General features: G+C 39.2%; 1 long non-coding RNA gene across 1 annotated transcript in view; it reads left to right on the forward strand.

Annotated features, from left to right (window-relative positions):
* Positions 1-19803, forward strand: part of LOC149065005 (uncharacterized) — a 41039-nt gene extending 21236 nt beyond the window's left edge. Inside the window, exon 5 of the long non-coding RNA XR_016195749.1 lies at positions 11721-19803. This is a non-coding gene — a long non-coding RNA (uncharacterized LOC149065005). The remainder of the gene's footprint in view (positions 1-11720) is intronic.

A 19803-nucleotide genomic window follows, 5' to 3' on the forward strand; every position in this document is an offset into this window, starting at 1 on the left:
TTTGCGAAAGAGCCAGGCGCAAAATTCGTTGATGTTGTCATATCCGCTAAAGACAGCCTCTTGGCCATCCGCATATTGTGCCACGGCAAAGTTGATCACGTGCTCGCCTGAAGATTGATCCGTCTCGAAATCGAAGAAGACGAGCTTGTCGGAGGGGGCTTTCACCTTCTTCTTCTTGAGGGGGCAGAGGTGTCGTTCGTCATGATGGAAATTCTTGCAGTTGCTGCAATACTTCTCGCCACAAACGTGTTCGCCTCGAGACCTCCTTTTCTACAAGAAATTTCTTGCATGTCGGACATTCGTAGAATTGCTGGCAGTATGTGGTGTTTTTGAATCCAAGACTCTTGTGTCTTGCAAAGCAGTCAGCGGATCTACATCTCCTGTGGCAGGCTTTGCAGGTTTGAGATGTCCCAACCGTACATGTATCGTCAAAGCACGTGTTACATCGGATTGCGCATTTGTGTTTCTGGACATGGTCGTAGGCCTTGTCGCAGTCCACACAGTAGAAATTGGAACCGTGAAATCCTTTAGGCGACGTGATGAGGTGATAGTGCCCATCACTGAGTAACAAAAATATTTTTCTGTCTTTCCTGGCTGTCTTGAATACCACCTTCATTAAAAAACATAAATACGAAATTGTACAAAAAAAAAATTCATGGATATATAACATACATATATATAATGTTCATTGAATAGTATTTTTTAGTAATAAAAATTACCCGATAAAATTATTCTTACGACTTGACGAATATCTGGACATCTAGAATTTCGGCAAACTTGGCGATGGCATTAAAACCACAAGGACCTATGGGAACTTCGGCTTTTTGATATAGATCAATGGACATTTCTTTCGGTATGTTTATTCTTGAGTCTCTTATGCTCGAAAGTTTAGGATGTTTCTAAAGGTAGGCGTTACCCACGACTATGGGCCTGGCACAACACAGTCCATCTTGTGGTACGCTTATAACGGACTTCTTTGTCAACCGGTCGGTCGATATATTGACAATCTTACGTCTGCCACCACCTCGTGGTGATCTGACAGTGTTGACGTCAAATCTGAGAGATGGGTCATTTAGAGGGATGGGGTTCTTGCTCTGCAACACTTTCAATTATCACTGCCAACAGTGATTCTATCGTGAGCGAGGCCACAGGAATAAGCGATGTGGAGATAGGTCGATCCAAGCTGTCAGATGTCATAACGATGCTGGAAATAAAGAAAATAATCAATTATTCAAACCAAAAATGACTGATCATATGTCTAGCTAACTATACGTGTAATTTTACAACTAGTAAATATTTACCGAATTCTGTCATCAGGATGCAACCCGTTAGTTGTTTCATCTATCAGTTGCCGCAACAATGCTCGCAAAAATGCCATAGCCGCTATTAATCTGGTTGACGGATCTATCAGAACCTCCATTCGTATCCGAGCTGTATATGTGATTTGTTCCGCATTAAAACGGATGTTTTTCTTGGGGGATTTTTCTTGCAACACGTATGATTTCGTGTCCTGCAAAAGAAAGGAGATGTGGTATCATAACAGATAAAAATAAATCATAATACACACAAAAAAATTATATATATATATATAATCATTCCAAAAACTTACTCTGGATGTACCTTCGCCAGGGTCATAGTCTCTTCCAAGACCTATCTGATCCACGGCTTCCTATTAGAGAAATAGAGCTAATGTTAGAATATATACACATGAGGAAAAAAACTCTGAAGAGAAAGATGGAAAATCATAATGTAAGTAGACATATATATTCATGAATTCTAAATATATTGACGGAACAACCTTTATTTCAGTGTTGATTTTATGGCAGAATAAGATCTCAAATAATTCCAAACTACATTGCCACACACTTAAGACAAAACTGTTTGTTCAGAATTATCGAACTTTCTCAAATAAAGGAAAAATATCTAACGAAAAATCAAAATAGAACTATACAACTACTTTACTTCAACAGAAGTAAAAGAAAAGCAACATTATCATCACTAAGAAAATTCCCCCACGAAGAGTGGGGGGGGGGGGGAGTGATAAGACCTGGAGGTCAGATGGAATGTCCAACACTAGTGAGCGTGCCGAAAAATTACGTCAAAGCGCTGCCCATACTACTGATGCCGGCTCCTGGCATGAGGTTGCGTATTGTAGCTTGGTACCGATCTCTCCATAGCTGCAGCGGTAGTTGACACAATTGATCTAAACCTTCTCAGGTTGGTGGAACAAAAGCTGGGCGCACACAGATTAGACACGACTAGTCAAGACGTTTCGTCATGACTGCAGCACAGATTTAGACAAGCTTATCATTGCTGTGCACGTTGATTTGTATAGCGCAACGCACACCCGCTAGTCAGGCTAAATGATATGTTGAAATATGGTATGTGCATTAACAATGACGATAATGAAGAATAAACCATCTTCATCAATATATTTTTTCACGAATTGAAATGAAAAATGATGCAGTTCATAATCGATGAACCAATGACGTTCACCATTAGTTAGAATGATAAATCACAACCATTAGCACTTTCCAGAAATTTCAATGTGAAATGAAAAACTTAAATATACCAACAAGAATCATGAAGTATAAAAATATGATTTGTTAAAAGATTGGGTTCAATTTTTTCTTTCTCGCGAGCATGCTAATCTCTAAACTCAGCTGTGGGAGGACCAATCGCCGATAAACTTTGATTCGCCCAATACGATCCCATTCAGTGAGACCCCATCATTAGATAAACGGTTCCAAGCTGCCAACCTTGCCAGTGGTTTGCCTCATTAACATATAAAAACGCCTCAAGTAGCTTTTCACACAGCTTATCGCTATCGAATTTAGGCGTGATCGAACCTAATCGAGGATCGTAGGAGCATGTTACTTTCGGACGATATGAAACTAAAGATCCATTATGTCCTCAGGGTGTTGAAGCATGTTGCTCCAATCCAAGGTCACTAGAAAAATCCTTCCGCGAAATAAATCCCGAACGCTCGATCCCTGACCGTATAAACCACCGATCGATCACTGAATCGTGCTCAAACACATGCCGAAATTCTAAGTCTTTGAAAAGGACGGAGCGAAGCCAACTCGAATATCAAACCTGGCATTTGGAACAAGTTGACTTTCCTCATACGAATCTCTTCAGAAAGGCGCCGCTGCTGTATAACTAACTGACCTGTGTCCGCGTACCCGTATCTCAGTACCGCAGATGCCAGCCATAGATATAGAGCGACGGCGCTCTTTCACCGACTCGAACGAAGTGTTTCGGCACTTGATTTCGAATTGATCAGAATATCGCGACTTTTGCAAAGAAACGAATCAATTGCAAGAGGTAGACATCTTTGTGTGTCAACATGTGCTACGATCAGTTCAGAATCACCGGAATAGATTCTTCGGCGGGAAGTTTTCCAGTGACCTCCCCGCATGGATTGGCAATTATCCTTTGGAACAGATCCCTTTTATAAGAATGGTCAATGGATTTGCAACAATGAAATATGGGGTTGAACAGAGAAATTTTCAACAGAGATATCAAGCAACGCAGACACATTCTCCAACAGATTATTTCAACAATGAACCTCACATACATCGCCAAGATGGACTGTTTCAACAAGTTGCAAGAAAATGGCCGTAGCATATTTCTATATGCCAAGAAGGGAATGGCAATGGAGAAAGTATTATTTCATACATCATTTAAAGTCTTTCAAGGGTTTTGAAGCTTAGACTAAGAAAAATATGATTATTAATTTATTATTAATCTAAGGATGGGAACCGCAATTTATAAGTATGAGCACACATCCATACTATCTCATGTTTGAGCATTAATTAGGTTATAATAATATTTAAAAAACAATTAAACATTTTTGAGAGAAAAATATTATGCAATTTTTTCTATAAATTGCATGTTCTAATTCAAATAAAACGAACTGAAGTTTTGACAAATATTTTTTAACAGAATCGTATTATTGTGAAACGAAAAAGAAAAAAAAATCGGGTTATATAATTTCGGAATATTTTAATTTAAATAAAATTTAACATTTCAGGTGAAACTGACTTTTTCTGCCATCTATAGGCTACCCGAAATACTACGTATTCATTATTTTTATACACAAATTGCCACGTTTTCAAGACAAATAAATTCAATTGGTCGAATGGTCGACGCGTTTCGCTCTTCAATGGAGAGCCGAAACGCGTCAACCGTTCGACCAATTGAATTTATTTGTCTTGAAAACGTGGCAATTTGTGTATAAATTAAAACCAAGCAAAGTTTCTCATTTTTGTGATAATATTCATTATTATTTCATTGTACATAATGCTAGTTTTCAAGGTGATGCATTTGCTAGGGGGGGGGAGTGATAAGACCTGGAGGTCAGATGGAATGTCCATCACTAGTGAGCGTGCCGAAAAATTACGCCAAAGCACTGCCCATACTACTGGCATCTTTCCTCTTTGTGGAGCCAATGTCTTAAAACGCCTGCCATCATATTTTGATCGGAATCCCACAGACCCAGATGGAAGTGCTGTTTTTGACTCTTTCATAAAATATATTGAAATGACCAGGAAACAATCAGTAGGACAAAATACATGCGTAACAAGAAGAAAGAAGGAGCTTGATGTTGAGCCAGGTAAAAGTAATTTCAACAGCAGATATTGCAAAACTTGCCACTTACTTCTCAAGTTGCAATTTCCTCAAATAAAAAACGAAAATTCCTCGCAAGGCGAAGCCTTGAAACAGTTCTAGCGAAGGAGATGAAGATTAGAAGTCAATTCCTTGCCTTCACATACTTCATTGAACTTGTCGAACACTGATGGGCTTTTGAGGACCCAAGAAACCATGAGATGGTGAGGAATGGTTGTATTCCTCACCATCATACCTGCAAATGATGAATTCGTATAATTGTAAATTCTGAAGGAATACTGACCTGGTCAATTTGTGACAGTGGAGTGTAACAGAACTCAGGTGAAGCATGACAAAATGTGACAACCCACAGAAGTGGCCAGAAAATGAAGGTTGTCTTTTTCACCCTAAAAAGGATATTAAACAATCAATGCGAAAGCAAAGCAACAAAGCACCTCAAGGGAACTCTTCTGTAGGCCTGAGCTTAAGGACAAATAAGGGTTAAGCAAACAAAAAACAGGCAAAAAAACGTAAATCTTGGTAATGTAAACAGAAAATGGTTCATACTTTTGCTTTTTTTTTGTTTCAATGATTAATGACTGTTCATTTTAATTTTGTTTCTATTTCAATTGTATTTCTTTTTGCAAGAACAAGTGATTTAATTAAAATAAATAAGTACGTCATTTGTGTCTGTCTTCTGAAAATCTGTCTCTCTTAATAAGCACTATTGAACACTGCATGATATAGTTGTAATACGGTCTTTCAACTATGGTTTGTGAGCGATTTATAACACAAAATATTTGATGGACTACAGTTGGGATTTCATAACACACAACCATGGTCCTAAATTTAATTTTTTTAAAAACCATATTTGAGCTGCATAAGGAATAAAAAAAGTGTTTAATATTAATGTTTGATCTTTCTATTGGCAATATCAGCAAAAAGTGAATCAAAAGATAATAATAATGCCTTGAATATTGAAGATGAGATAAAAGCTCGTTGATCGTTTTTGTCGCACAATGGTTATTTCTTGCACACGAATGCTAATTAGACCGGGACCTACAATTTATTGCAGAGTCCGAACACACACGGCAGCCTGTTTTTTTATACTCATCGAGAGGTTGGTGCGCGCGCCCCTCTATGTAAGCCTTCCCCTACGGTAGCAATCTTTTTAGTGGTCATGTCGCCGTTTCTGTTGTACCCGTGACAGGAAAGCTTTTGAGAAGGACGAACCGGGAATCGAAATCGAATTGTAATATTATCGCGCCAGCATTCATGACGAAATAAAAGCGATATCGTTAATGAATCCTTGTGTTTGGCGATAAGTTGCCAAACGTAACGGCCGTAGATCCGAATCGGCAATGTTCGGCTCTTCGGCTACTACGTCACGAGATGTGGTTCGGAGTTATAATTTCCCTCGATCTTTAATGACGTAATTGTGATCTTCGCCAATGAGCGTATCCCATGGTAAAACCTGAGTATATTATGAAATTGTGTGTGTGCAACCGGGAATCGAACTCGCGACACCTCTGAACATACTTTGGTACTTTAGGACATCTCATCGACCTGGGCTACCGTGCCCTAGGTGTTATGGCACCCGTGGGTATCTGGTCGCTGGTAAACCTTCAACGGCCATCAGATATGCAGGATTCTCGACCATTGAGCTGTGGGATGAATCATACATGACCACGAGATACAGGGTGTGCGGAAATTCGTGACACGTTTTGAAAATTAATAAAAATTAAACCAAACGGCATAAAAATGGAGGTTTGCCCAAAAAACGTGACGTCAAGATTTTTTTCATAGATAAAAATAGTTCAAAGTTTCACTCACAGACGGATCTGGCCAGAGAAACTATACAAATTAATAAAATTCGAAACAAAATTCATGTTGTAAACGTTTTGCGTAGCATAAATAATTACAAAAAGAAAGATGTTTATGTGGTCATGATTCAGATTTTTGAAAGTCAATAAATTTTGCCCTTTGTAACCAAAAATCTCTTTTGCAGCGCGATAGGAATATGGGCGAACCCTCAACATTAGAGAACACTGAGTAGGCCTACTACTTCTTTCTTTCTTTCAAACCGAGCACAACTCAGGCCTATTGCCATCTATGGGCGATTTACTACCTAGTGAGTTGTGTCGGAAGTGTAACTGTGTGTGTGCCTAACAGTCTTTGAGTGCGTATGTAGTGGTATTTGTTTTTTCAGTGCTGTCATCTATATTACAGAAGGCAAGTGAGTGATATGTTATGATTGAATCACAATTTGTACTGTTTGTACGTCTGTTGCTCTCTGTGGCGAGACTTTTTAAAGGGGAGATCGGCTCGCATTCGCGCCATTGAAGTTGGAAACCACAGAAAACCAACTTCAGCCGACCACCACTGTGAGGTTCGAACCCAGGACCTGGCGACGAGGGTCCGTAACTATGACCACTACAGCGGCTGAGTACTGACTGCTTCTACAACAACGCACTTGCAACTCGAAAATATCCTTCTGCGGAACTTCTACCGAATTGAATGTGCCGTGTGTGCGCACTGTATCTAACATGGAATTTGCTTCTGGGAGATGCTTTTTCATGTGTTTAACCCTTTCAGCGGCAATTCCGAGATATCTTGTCAAACTTCATCTGCTTTATTTCAGACACCCAGAAATATCTCGTCTTCTAAAAAAGCGTTGAAGTTGTTTTTACTGTAAAACATGTGTTTTGCACATTTCATCCCCACCCCAATCAATCAACTGCCAGTGGGCGGAGTCAGCTCTTGTTCGAGGTTAGATAAGAGAAGAAGCGAGAAAAAAAAAGGGAAAGAAATATACGCTTTATTATAAATAATACAAATAAGATTTTTTTCCAAAAAAGTATTTATCTTTCTAGAAGGTTACACACGTCATGGCAGGTGTTTTTGTATCACAGTGAGGGAAATAAAAGCGGTGGGGGGAGTCAATTTTCTTGTTGCGGGGTGGGAGGGAAGAGAGCAGTTAACAGATCGCAATCGGAAAAAAATAATTCTTCTTGGAAATAGGACGATCAATTGGGAGGATATCGCGATTTCAAATGAGGCAGTTAAAATGGGGAATCAGGAAAATTTTAAAAACCGGTTAAAGAGTTAAAAAAAAGCTGCCATCTGACTTCCGAATGTAATAGAACTCGGTGGCCTGATATAAATTTTACGTTCGTTTTTACATGTTGTAAACCTGCTTGGTATATGCTTCACGCAAATTCCAGGGAAAACCCAACTTCAGACGAACATACCAATGTGTTGTCTGTGGGAGGTTCAAAGCTGGATATTTTCGCGATGCGTGTTCCATGAGGATTGTCCACGCGACTGCGGTTCATTGAGAAACTGAAGACAAGAATCGCGGAAGTGCTCTCGAAACCCTTCCACAATCATGTTAGTAACAGATACGTGGGTTGAAATTAATTGAGTATCGTTTAGAAGTAGCCCGAGCTACAAGAAATATGGGAGGTTTATGTAAAGCAAAAAATAGAAATAAATAAATAATGATAATAAAATAAATCATAATAAACATTAATTATGACCTGTTTTGTCGAATTTTATGTTCTGTAGATTTTTTGTGATACAGCGTCATCTCTGAGTAAAATTTGAACTAATTTTGTTTCAATCTATTATGAGACGAAATTTGCAATATGTGATCGGTTTTTTTTTCCTTATTGTACCTTTTTTTAATCAAATACTTAATTTTTAAAATAGTTTTCTGAATGTATCATTGATTTTTGCCTACTCTGTATGACTATCGAAATTTTCTAAAGTCACTAATTTATATGTAATAAAAGTGTTAATTTGTGTAATTTTGTTACACTAATTTGTAATTGCCATCATCTGGATGGCAAAATTGCTAACAGGTGAGAAGGGATCTTTGTCACAATTTACTCGGCTACGACGATACTGCTAGAGGCAGAGGTGTAATTACAGGATCGGGGGGGGGGGGGGGGCAAGACAGTTATACGAGGATGACGTGATTCTCCGCTACCTATACGAGGGTTTTCAACAACTTTTAACAACTGGGTGTTGCGAAGATGAATTTTTGGGAAGAGAAAATTCTCACAACTGCCTTTCCGCAACAGCCAGTTAAAAACGCATGTTCACGATATCTACAGACAAAATGTTCGAAAGCCCGTATTCTGTTCCGTGATTGGTTAATTTAGTGGAGGGTGGTCAGGCCTGGCCATTTATCGTTGGCGACAAAATAATAACGTTAGCAAATATCCTAACATAAATACCACGGGAAAAAATACTTGAAGCGGAATAGAGCAACTATTGAAAAGAAAAGCCCCCCCCCCCTCCTTTTCATTAGATTTTTTGTGACATGAATATCAATTTCAAGAAATAATCTTTTTTTTTTTCCATTTCATTGCTCTTTTTTTTGTATGCCTTACATGGGTGGAACAGTGCCATCTTAACACAAACTCACCCGAGCCTGGCGGGATTGTCTTCAAATGTTCTTTAGTATACATGTAAATTCATAGGCAGACCATTTTTAGTCAGGTATGACTTCAGAAAAATCTTGGCCAGACATCCACCCGCATCTCAGGTAGCTGTTTAAGATTTGAAGTTCTCTTACATAGCCAGAAACTTTTTCTGCGGGGAGAGAGAAATCTACCCTTTTCAATGACCTTTCTTTGACTGCACCCAGCATAATGTTAATTCTTGAAGTGGTTTCCAATTGGGCTGTTGAACATCACTCTTGGGTACTAGCAAGCAATAGGCGAGATGAGTTTTAAATCATTAATCTATAGGGAAATTCAAAGGCATCTCGTTACAGCCTTCGCTCCTCTGGACCATTTCATCACCCCCTCAGAAGTTATTGGTTGACAAGGAGGAAAAAATTTAAAGTTTGGGAAACTGGGCTGATCACTTCTCCATGGTGTCAGAAGTGTTTCAATCATGTGGATGATTGTCTTGAGCTTCACATAGGAAATTTTTTATTTCTGAATCGATTCTGGAATTATTTATTCTAATAATTCAGGATTCTCATCAATTTTGGAATTATCTCTATCATTAATTCTGAATTTTCAATTAGTTTTGGAATAATTTCTTCACTAAATTTCAGATTTCTTTCATTCATTCCTAGAATTATTTCTTTCATTCATTCCTAGAATTATTTCTTTCATTCATTCCTAGAATTATTTCTTTCATTCATTCCTAGAATTATTTCTTTCATTTATTTTAGAACTATTTCCTTCATTTATTCTAGAATTATTTATTTTATAAATTGCGAAATTACAGTAGTCATTTCTTCTTGCATAAATTCTGAAATTACTTTTTTCATTGATTTCGAAATTACTTTCTTCAATGCATTCTCTAAAAAGGCAAAAATATGTGGATATGCAAACGATGGAACAGATACGCCACGCTAGGAAAATACAAACACCTAGCATAATTAAGTTTTTTTACGTTTCGGCCGACCGGAAATGGTCCTATTCGGTTCACGCGGATTTATTAGTGCAGATTATATAATGAAAAAAAATTCCCTTCCCCCCCAAGTTGACGGGTGGGGGTTATTTAATGTCTGCTTTGCCCAAAGCCATGGTCCTCACATCATGGAGCAGGGCTCCGTAGGCTGGGATCTTTCACGGGCCCCTATACGATGAATTTATAACGTGAAAAATACTGAGAAGCGTCCCGGGCCATCTCGTCCATATTCCTGGGCCCCCAGGGCTGGAGATATGTTAGCCCCACCCTCGTTGGGGCCATGCCCAGGGCCCTTGCAAAAGGTGGTTCCTGAGGTGTATACCCCGAGCAGGGCCGCAACTAGATACTTTGTCATCCGGGGCAGGCCGGCATTTTGGCGCCCCTTGATGTAGAAGAAACAGTTAAAAGGTGAATTCGGCACCCCCTTCTAGTTCAGCGCCCGGGGCACCAGACCCACCTGCCCCCCCTCTAGTTGCGGCCATAGCCCCACATCCTCGAGCAGGGTTCCTAGACTGGAATGTTTTACGGGCCCCCCAGGTCAGACTTTCCACGGGTCCTTCTATAGTTAATATATAGCTTGGTTTTCTGTGGTTCCCAACTTCAAGACGCAAATGTGAGCCGATCTGTCCGTTGAAAAGTCTCGGCACAACGATCGCCCCCCCCCCATCCGTATCTTCACCTATGCCCAGCATTCACCAGTGTGTTAGAATTTTCTTAGAGGAATATTATAACAAGGTCATGGCCCCCACATCCTGTAGCGGGATCCCTAGGCTGGGATATTTTGCGGGCCCCTCGGTCAGACTTTTAACGGGCCCCTTCTGTAGCTAATTTATAGCGTGAAAAAGCAAAAAAAATTATGATAATCGTAACGGGCCCCATGGCTAGAGCCCTGTCAGCCCCCCCCCTACGTGGGGGCCATGAACAAGGTACATTGTACGGCTTAGTAGTTCTATATGCAGTCCTGAGAATCTAGACGCGAAAAAAAAGAAGATCCAACCAGATTTATCTCTTGATGCAATTGTGGCTTCCATTTTTGTGAATTTCATGGAAGATGAAATGCATTTCATTGGAAGCAGGAAGGGAAATTGTTTGTGAGAAGCTAAGAATCTCGGAATATGTTGGGAAGAACAAACGCACAGCGGTATACAGACAAGCAAGCGATGGATGATCCGTGTGGTTTTTGTTATCGGAGACGTTGTGTGTTGCGCGTTCGAAACAATTGTAATACTTTAGTTCTTTCAGCATTTACACCACCACATACCCTTAACAGGATGTTTGTTGAGAATGGCCCTGATGGCGTAGCATATCTATCTCAATCACTGTCGCGAGTGATGTTTCACAGCGTTCCATCTCTCCATAAAAATCGCGATATCCCCCTACCGAATTGAAAACTCGTAATACACACGAAGATAAACTGAGCTACACTCGAATACTAAACTTCTATATTAATAATTTTTGCTATAAAATAACAAATAACCCCACTTGCATTTTCAATTGTGTTGCTGTGTATTTTAGTAATATATGACATCCATACTTGTTATGGGCATCTTTTTCTCAGCCACCTCGTTGGGAATTTTGCCTGTTGTGGCCTTGTATTTGTATAAGAGATGGATATATTCGGAAATTGCATTCAAAATTTGTTATAAAGTGTGAATGAAATTTGATTTTTTTTTCAGGCAAACAATACCTTACTTTTACACTCTAAGAAAAATGAATACCAGGAAAACAGAGACGTTTGAAAGAGGATTTGACAAAAAGTAATCGAGAAACTGTCAAAATAAATAACTAACATTTTCTCAGTACGGAAGATTTGAAAAGAAAAAGCAAAACAGAAAGGAAAGCAGCGTGGACGCATATACACTTGCATTGGAAATTTAAGAAACTTCTGGTAAAAAATATCCCCGAAACCTGATCAAAATAAATTGGACGAAACAAGTCGAATGAAAAACTGGAACACCGGCTACTCTATGAAAACTTCAAACCAACGAAAAACTAATTCCTGAAAATGCACAGCTTATAGAAAAGAAATGCCAAAAAATCAAACGAACAAGAAACTAAATACGACAGTCGAGGCAATCAAGGTACGGACAACGGTGCTTGTCGGATTCTATCTCATCTGACACAGAAGCACCAAGTATAACAATGTTTGCTCAACACAGTTAAGGGTAAATAACACCAGATGGGGATGGGCCACATTGGGCATTGTCATTCCACAAATTTCAATTCCCACTCTGCATCTCCAAGACAGGAATCTGGCAGTGTTAGTCTGGCAATTGAAATCGACTTTAGCAATGGCATCAAGAAACCACATGTGGAATCACTTCGATTAAATACCATACTGGAATATATCGGGCACACACACACTACTTCAGCGACAACAGACCTCACGGTATGGATAATGAAAGGGTCCATGACTCTGAGAGCAATTTGTTGGCATGTGTTACTATTAGCAGAGCAATCTGGAGTAACGATGAACACAAAGATTTCGATGTCATGGAGGCACAAGAAACTCGGGAGAGAAAACTTACTAGATTCGTCCTTATGGCCACATGACGTGTCATTTTGGCCTGATTTAAGATTCCAAGAGATTTATTGCATAACTGCAGAAAAATCGACAATAGATCGTCGAGGGTACAGCCTGCATCCATGTGGCCACTGCACCTACGACACCAAGGGCGGCTTAAGCGAGGGTACAAGGGTTGTGGTATCGCTGGTGGTAGAGCCTAAGGTTTAGTGTAGATACATCTGGAGATGTGATGATACTAGAACCAAGAATAGACTCTGTCACACGGGGCAACTGTGCAGTTTGGTTCACGAACACAGTAATTTTCCGGGAGTGGTCAAGTAAAGGCAAAGAAAGAAGCTGGATTCTCACTTGTCCAGGGCCTTGAGTACCAGAAACCCCGTACTTCTCTAATTTCCGCCTTGGAAACTTTGGAGTAGGTATTCTGGCCAAGGGCGTCGGAAGTGTTTCGAACACGTGGGCTACTCGTCTTCAGCTTTATACAGGAACTTTCCAATTCTGAATCAATTTTGGGAGCTCAGACCTATTATCGACACAAATTACCGTGGGTGCTCGAGCACCCATAGTGTTGTATTATCACTTTATTTAAATCAAGAAAAACATTACATACACAAACACACAGAGCATATACATTATTTTGTCAGTTCCCCTTCCCATCCGGACGGCTTTGACTACCTAATTCTTTGGCTGGTGGTGATGATGATTATTACACATCTCCCCCCCCCCTCTTTTTTTATAGGTTGAGCCTATTAGGGGGGCGAACCATCCTCCCACTTCTAGTCACATAAGGTACCTTGACAGCTGAGTTTTCACTCGAATTCGATGGAGTTGCTGCAGGACAGTGTTCTAATGAAGGAAAGTCCAATTCTTCTTTCTCTGGGTGGAAATTTGGTGATGGGATTAGATGTCTCCTATTTCTTCTATAGATGCTATTTCCCGACTTAATCAGATAAGATCTTGGGAATGAAGTCTTTTTTAGTACTACACCAGTAGCTCTTCTGTCAGTTATCTCCATACTTCTTCTCCTTCCTGTAATTTCTTTAGATCTCTCACACCATGTCTTTGGTTGTAGTTTTGGCACTGTCTTTCAACTCTTCTTTCTTCCTTGACCTCGATGGTTTTTCTATCCATTGTTTGTGGTTGCAACTGACCTTTAGCTATTGGCAAAGTTGTTTTAATTCTTCTACCCATCAGCAACTCTGCTGGACTGAATCTGTTTTCTAGGGGAGTTGCTCGATATGCCATCAAAGCAATGTATGGATCTTCAGACTTCTTAATCAGCATTTTAACTGTTTTAACTGCTGACTCAACCAATCCATTACTTTGAGGAAACTTTGGGCTACTAGAAATGTGTGTGAATCCATACCTTTTAGAAAATGTTTGAAATTCCAATGTTCGCACTGGATCAAATTGAGGCCCATTGTTTGATCGAACAATATCTGGAATGCCATGTCGAGCGAATATGGACTTGCAATGGTTTATGATTTCAGCAGCTGTCAGTCTATCAAGTTTTGCAATTTCAGGAAAACGAGAATAGTAGTCAGCTAAAAGTAGATACCACGAATTCTTGTACTTGAACAAGTCCATGCCAATCATCTACCATGGTCTCTCAGGAAATGGTGTTGGAATGAGAGGTTGGTGCCTGTTCTTAGATTCTTGGATACAAGCCGTGCAATTTTTTACCTTTTCTTCTATTTCTTTACTTATTCTAGGCCAATAAACAGAACATCTGGATCTAGCTCTGAATTTTTTAATTCCAAGACGACCTTCGTGAATCTGATGTGATCGAGGAATGATGATTCTACAGCCTCTCATCACTATCCTATCCTGAATGGAGATTTCATAACGATGTTGCCAGAAAGGTAGACAAAAGGAATCGACATCTTCCTTTGCAGGCCATCCCGTCATTGTATATGATGAAAGTTTCTGACAAACTTCGTCTGCAAGTTGTGCTTCTTGTAGTTCTTCCAGTCTTTTCGATGAAGCTGGTAGAGTCTCTTTAACCATTTGAACATATGCATCTATTTCGTCTTCCAATTCATTTGTCTTGTTTGGATACACTTGAGGGCTCCTGGATAAAGCGTCTGCTGCATACAGTTCCTTTCCTGGAATGTGAACTATGTCATAAGAGTATCGCATCATCCTTAATTTGATCCTTTGTAGCCTTGGTGACAAGTCGTCCAAATGTTTTCTGGAGAAGATAGGAATCAGGTTTATGATCACTCTCTATCTTGAAATGAGTTCCTGTTAGGTAATCCTTAAATTTCTCACAACCCCATGCAATAGCTAAGGCTTCCTTTTCGATTTGGGCGTATCGAGTCTCAGCTGTGGTTAAAGTTCTGGAACCATAGGCAATAACACCAATCTGACCATCATCTTGCTTTTGGCGTAAGGTGGCTCCCAAGCCATATGAAGATGCATCGACAGTAACTATGGATTCCTAGTTGGGATTGAATATTTTCAAAACAGGATCAGATGACGGTATCTCCTTCCATTTGAGAAAAGCATTTTGCTGAGGTATATCCCAGATAAAATCTATTTTGTTACTGAGAAGCATAGTTAGAGGAGAAAACACTTCTGCATAATTTGGAACAAAACGAGCCAAGTAATTTGCCATGCCCAACATCTGTTTCAGTTCCTTCTTATTTGTTGGTGACTTATATTCCTTGATAGCAATGATTTTCTCATCATCTGGATGAATTCCTTGGCTATCAATGATGTGACCAAGAAATTTAATTTTGCTCGTTGAGAAGATACATTTTTCTTTGTTCAAAGTCAAATGAACATCCTTCAGTTTCTGGCAAACTTCTCTCAATCTCACATCATGCTCTTCTTGAGTAGACCCCCACACTAGTATGTCATCCATGTGACAAACTGTTCCACTTGTGTTTTCCAGAATTTGTATCATTCTTCTTTGGAAATGTTCTGGAGCGGTAGAGATTCCAAAGGGTAGTCTAAGAAATCTGAATCTTCCAAACGGAGTAATAAATGTTGTGAGATAAGATGATTTTTCATTCAATGGGATTTGCCAGAATCCTGAATTTGCATCCAGTTTTGAGAACACTTTAGCACCAGATAAGAGATTCAGTGCGTATTTCACTTTGGGTAAGGGATGTAATTCCCGTAGAACATTTTTATTCAGCTCGATCAGATCCACACAAATTCTCACCTTTCCATCACTTTTGGGCACTATGACAACAGGAGAGCACCACTCTGTTGGCTCGGTGACTGGAGTTACGACTTTTTGTTCGACTATCCTTTTTATCTCGATTTCTGTCTTCTTCAAAAGAGGTATGGGTACTCGTCTTGGCGATGTTACTGCACATGGAATGGCATCAGGCTTGAGTTGTATGGAATAGCATTCCTTCATGAGTCCAAGTCCTTCGAACAGTTCAGGAAACTCTTTTTTCGGATCTATTTCAGTAATCCATTGAACAGCACTGATATTGGGTCCTAAACCAAAGGATATCAAAGCTGGTTTCCCAAGAAGACAGTTTTTCAAGCCATCGATGACATAGATTTCTTCTGTGCATTTCTTGTTCACATAGCTCAGAGGTGCTTCGAACATGCCCAGCACTTTTAACGGAGTGTTATCTGGACCACAGAGAGTTCTATCAGCTGGTTTCAAATTCAATTTCTGAAACATGTTGTGATACAAAGTTGTAGGTATTACTGTATGATCTGCTCCGCTATTTAGTCGAAATTTCAATTTTTTATTCATAATATTGACAAAAACTGTCCAATCCTGGTTTGTTTTGTCTTGAATATGACCCAAGAACGAAATTTTTGAATGCTGGTTTGGTTTCTTTGCTAAACAAACGTTTCCGAATTGTCCCAGTTCCGAACATTTAAAACATTTGGCATCTCTAACTGGACATAATCTTCTCTCATGTTTCTGCTTGCCACACCATTTGCATGTCTCCGAATGTTGGGAATCTGAAAAGTTCTTCCTCTTTGGTTTATTTTTCACACCAGACTTTTGATATTGAAAGTGATCAGATTTTCTTGAAGACATTGCATGTATAGGAACATTGGTTTCCGTTTCATTGAGTTTATGTTGTTGCTGCTTGATTGATTCACTAAGCCTAACTTGTTCTACCGCTTTTGTTAGTGTAAGTTCGGCATCCAGTTGCAGCCTTTCACTTAGAGGTTTATCTCGAATACCAACAACAATACGATCACGTATGAGTTGATCATGCAATTCTCCATAATCACAATGTTCAGCAAGGCTGTATAAAGCAGTAATGAAGTTGTTTACTGATTCTCCTTCTTGCTGCACACGTTTGTTGAACTGTGCTCGTTCAAAAATTGTATTCTTTTTAACAATGAAATGATCACTAAACTTCTTCACAACAAATTCATAGTTTCCCCTTTCTGTGTCAGCCAACTCGAAAGAAGTGTAAATGTCTTCGGCTTGTTCACCCATAATATAAATCAGCGAGTTTACCTGCTCTTCTCCCGTCTTGGTGGAGAGCCGAGAAGCTATACGGAATCTCTGGAAGCGAGTTATCCATCTTGACCATTTTGCAGGTGTTGAAAATGTAAAATTGTCCGGCTGGTTCATCTGTATTGCTGGAATGGCAAAAGGAAAGTGCTCTGGATCAGTCATGTTTACTTTTCAGATTGAAAGTTCCTTGCAAGTACTGATTTTCATCTACTTGATGTGTATCAGAACATTTTTTTTCCCTGCTGCTACTTTGTTGTCATGGCCTTTTACCGCTGCCACCATATTGCATTATCACTTTATTTAAATCAAGAAAAACATTACATACACAAACACACAGAGCATATACATTGTTTTGTCAGTTCCCCTTCCCATCCGGACGGCTTTGACTACCTAATTCTTTGGCTGGTGGCGATGATGATTATTACACACATAGCACCCCCCCCCCTCCCGGCTTTAACGCCACTGATTTTGGCGTTAACAAGGTTCAACTGTATTAAAAAAATAAATTTAGATTAATTTTAAAAAATTCAATCCAAAAAAGGGATATGATAGCTCAAATAGCGGAATGCGAGGCTGTCGCGGTGGAGAGAGAGAAGGGGGGTCGATGATGTGTTGACACAAATATATTTTGAAATCCCTCCACGAACATAATAAAATATTTATTCGAACAATTATTACGACGAAGACAAAAAAAAAGGGTAATGATACATCGAGAACATATAAGCGAGCTGCCGCTGGCCGTGTCAGCCACAAGGCTCCACATGAAAAACTCTCTATAGTCCGTTTCAGGTTAACTTTGCAGTGAAGGGGAAGCTACGAGGGAACCGCATCACTCGTTGCTATGGGAACGAAAGCCTCTTAACCAATGTATCGATGCGCGGCCTCGGTAAGGTATGGCCGATTCTCGCCAATCTCACTGAGAAAACATTTTTTACGTGTAACGTAATTGCACAGTTAAATTAGTAATAATTATAGAATTAAAAGAAAACCATTGCCGATACTTTCAGAAATTAAAGTGAGGTTTTTGAAATCATTTGTTTTGTTTTTTGATTAGAAAATGTTTTAAAATTTAGAAAAAAATAATTATCTTCTATCAGCGTGTCACTTACTCTTCATTGATGTGTCGTAAGTAACATTAAAAATTTCAAAAAAAGTCATATATTTTTCTGCAATATTTTCCTTCCCTCAGCTGAAATTTATTTACAAAAAAAAAATCAAAACAATATTATGAAAGCAACGTGTAATTTTAAAATACTGTATATTAACCATGGCTCTCAAAAACTTGGGGATTTTTAATTTTTTCTTCAATTTATATGGAAAAAATTAATGTTAAATAAATTAAGAAGAAGCAGGTTAACTCTGTTTTCACATGTAAATGCAGGAATAGCACCAAATAATAATAATAATACGGAAAAGTTTAGAATTTTTCTACTCACTTTTCTTGCCGAAATTTCCGTCACTCGACCTCCCCCCTTCCCCGAACGGTATACGTCGATGCCACTTGTTTTCCCGACAGCTTTAGTCTTTTGTTACGGTTGATGTGCTGCTCATGGTTATTACGGATTATTCTTATGGAGTTTTGTTTACAACGAATATTCAAAAACCTAAAATATAGTATTCAGGAATGGAAGAGCAGAGAACTTTAGCGTGGCTATCTCTGGTGAAAATTAAGACACAACTGTCACATAACAGATGGAAGCCCAAACCACTGTGGACCCCCACCCCCAACTCATTTATTGTATCTGAAGAGACGCTATAGGCAAGGGGCATGAGGAGAAACAGGTGGGTGGAAGATGGCGTCCGTTCGTGTGAGTGGAAGTCGCGACTCTGTCAACACTCTCCGTGATCGGAAACTAAAACTATATCCCATAAATATGGCAAAAAATAAATAATTAAAAAAAGGAGGATCTATAACCAAAACTTCTGCACCCATAGAGGGCCTCTCACAAGTCACAATAGTATCGGCACTCTCGTGGAAGAGAAAAACTTCTTGTAATCTATGAGTGAATATCTGAACTCACTGAAGCCTATTTTTAGGAGAAAATAAAACTGATTGAATATTCGTTTTTATGTAAGCCTACAACTGCATGTAAAACTGAATGAAAAATTGTGTCGTTATGGAAAATTCAACCAAATAACGAAAAAAAAAATGTATATATACAGTATATAATTGTGTAACGAAAAAAAACGACAGTGATATTGGCGGGGAAAATTTCTAGGATATCGCGCCAGAGTGTCGTTGCCGTTGCTATGGATTTTTGATAATGGTAACCAATATTTTTTATAATTTAAAAATTTTAAACAAGTAAACATCGGTTCAAAACGATTTTTTTTCAGTATTTTTTTCAAAATCATAGAAAAAATTGAAATATTATGTATAAAGGTTCATCTTAAACCTCCGATATATGAGAACTATATTTTGCGGCGAAGGAATACACTCTCTACCTTTCTCTTCACTGCAAAGTTAACCTGAAACAGACTATAGCTCTATTATACAGGTCATTCGGCTCTCTGGGCCGAAACATGCTTTTTAGGAATAATACATCGGATCCCACAAGGCGGCAGGTGAGCCAGAGCCCACTCCTGTGCGAGATAGTTCCAATATTGTCATTTTCCCCCTTCAATAACGAAATGAAACAAAAATTTCAAGTAGACGGACAGTTTGACGATGGGATGCAAATCGCGCGCATTACAGCAGGCGAACAACAACAATGGCTATAAATCGCAACTTTTAATCCTGAAACCGACAAATATCAATTTTATTTGCAACTAGCTGATACCCGGCGAC

The sequence above is a fragment of the Pholcus phalangioides genome, unplaced genomic scaffold (assembly GCF_987345545.1).
Source record: "Pholcus phalangioides strain wild (caught in Gottingen) unplaced genomic scaffold, Ppha-v1.0 ptg000042l_1, whole genome shotgun sequence".
In the NCBI taxonomy this organism is placed as follows: Eukaryota; Metazoa; Arthropoda; class Arachnida; order Araneae; family Pholcidae; genus Pholcus; species Pholcus phalangioides.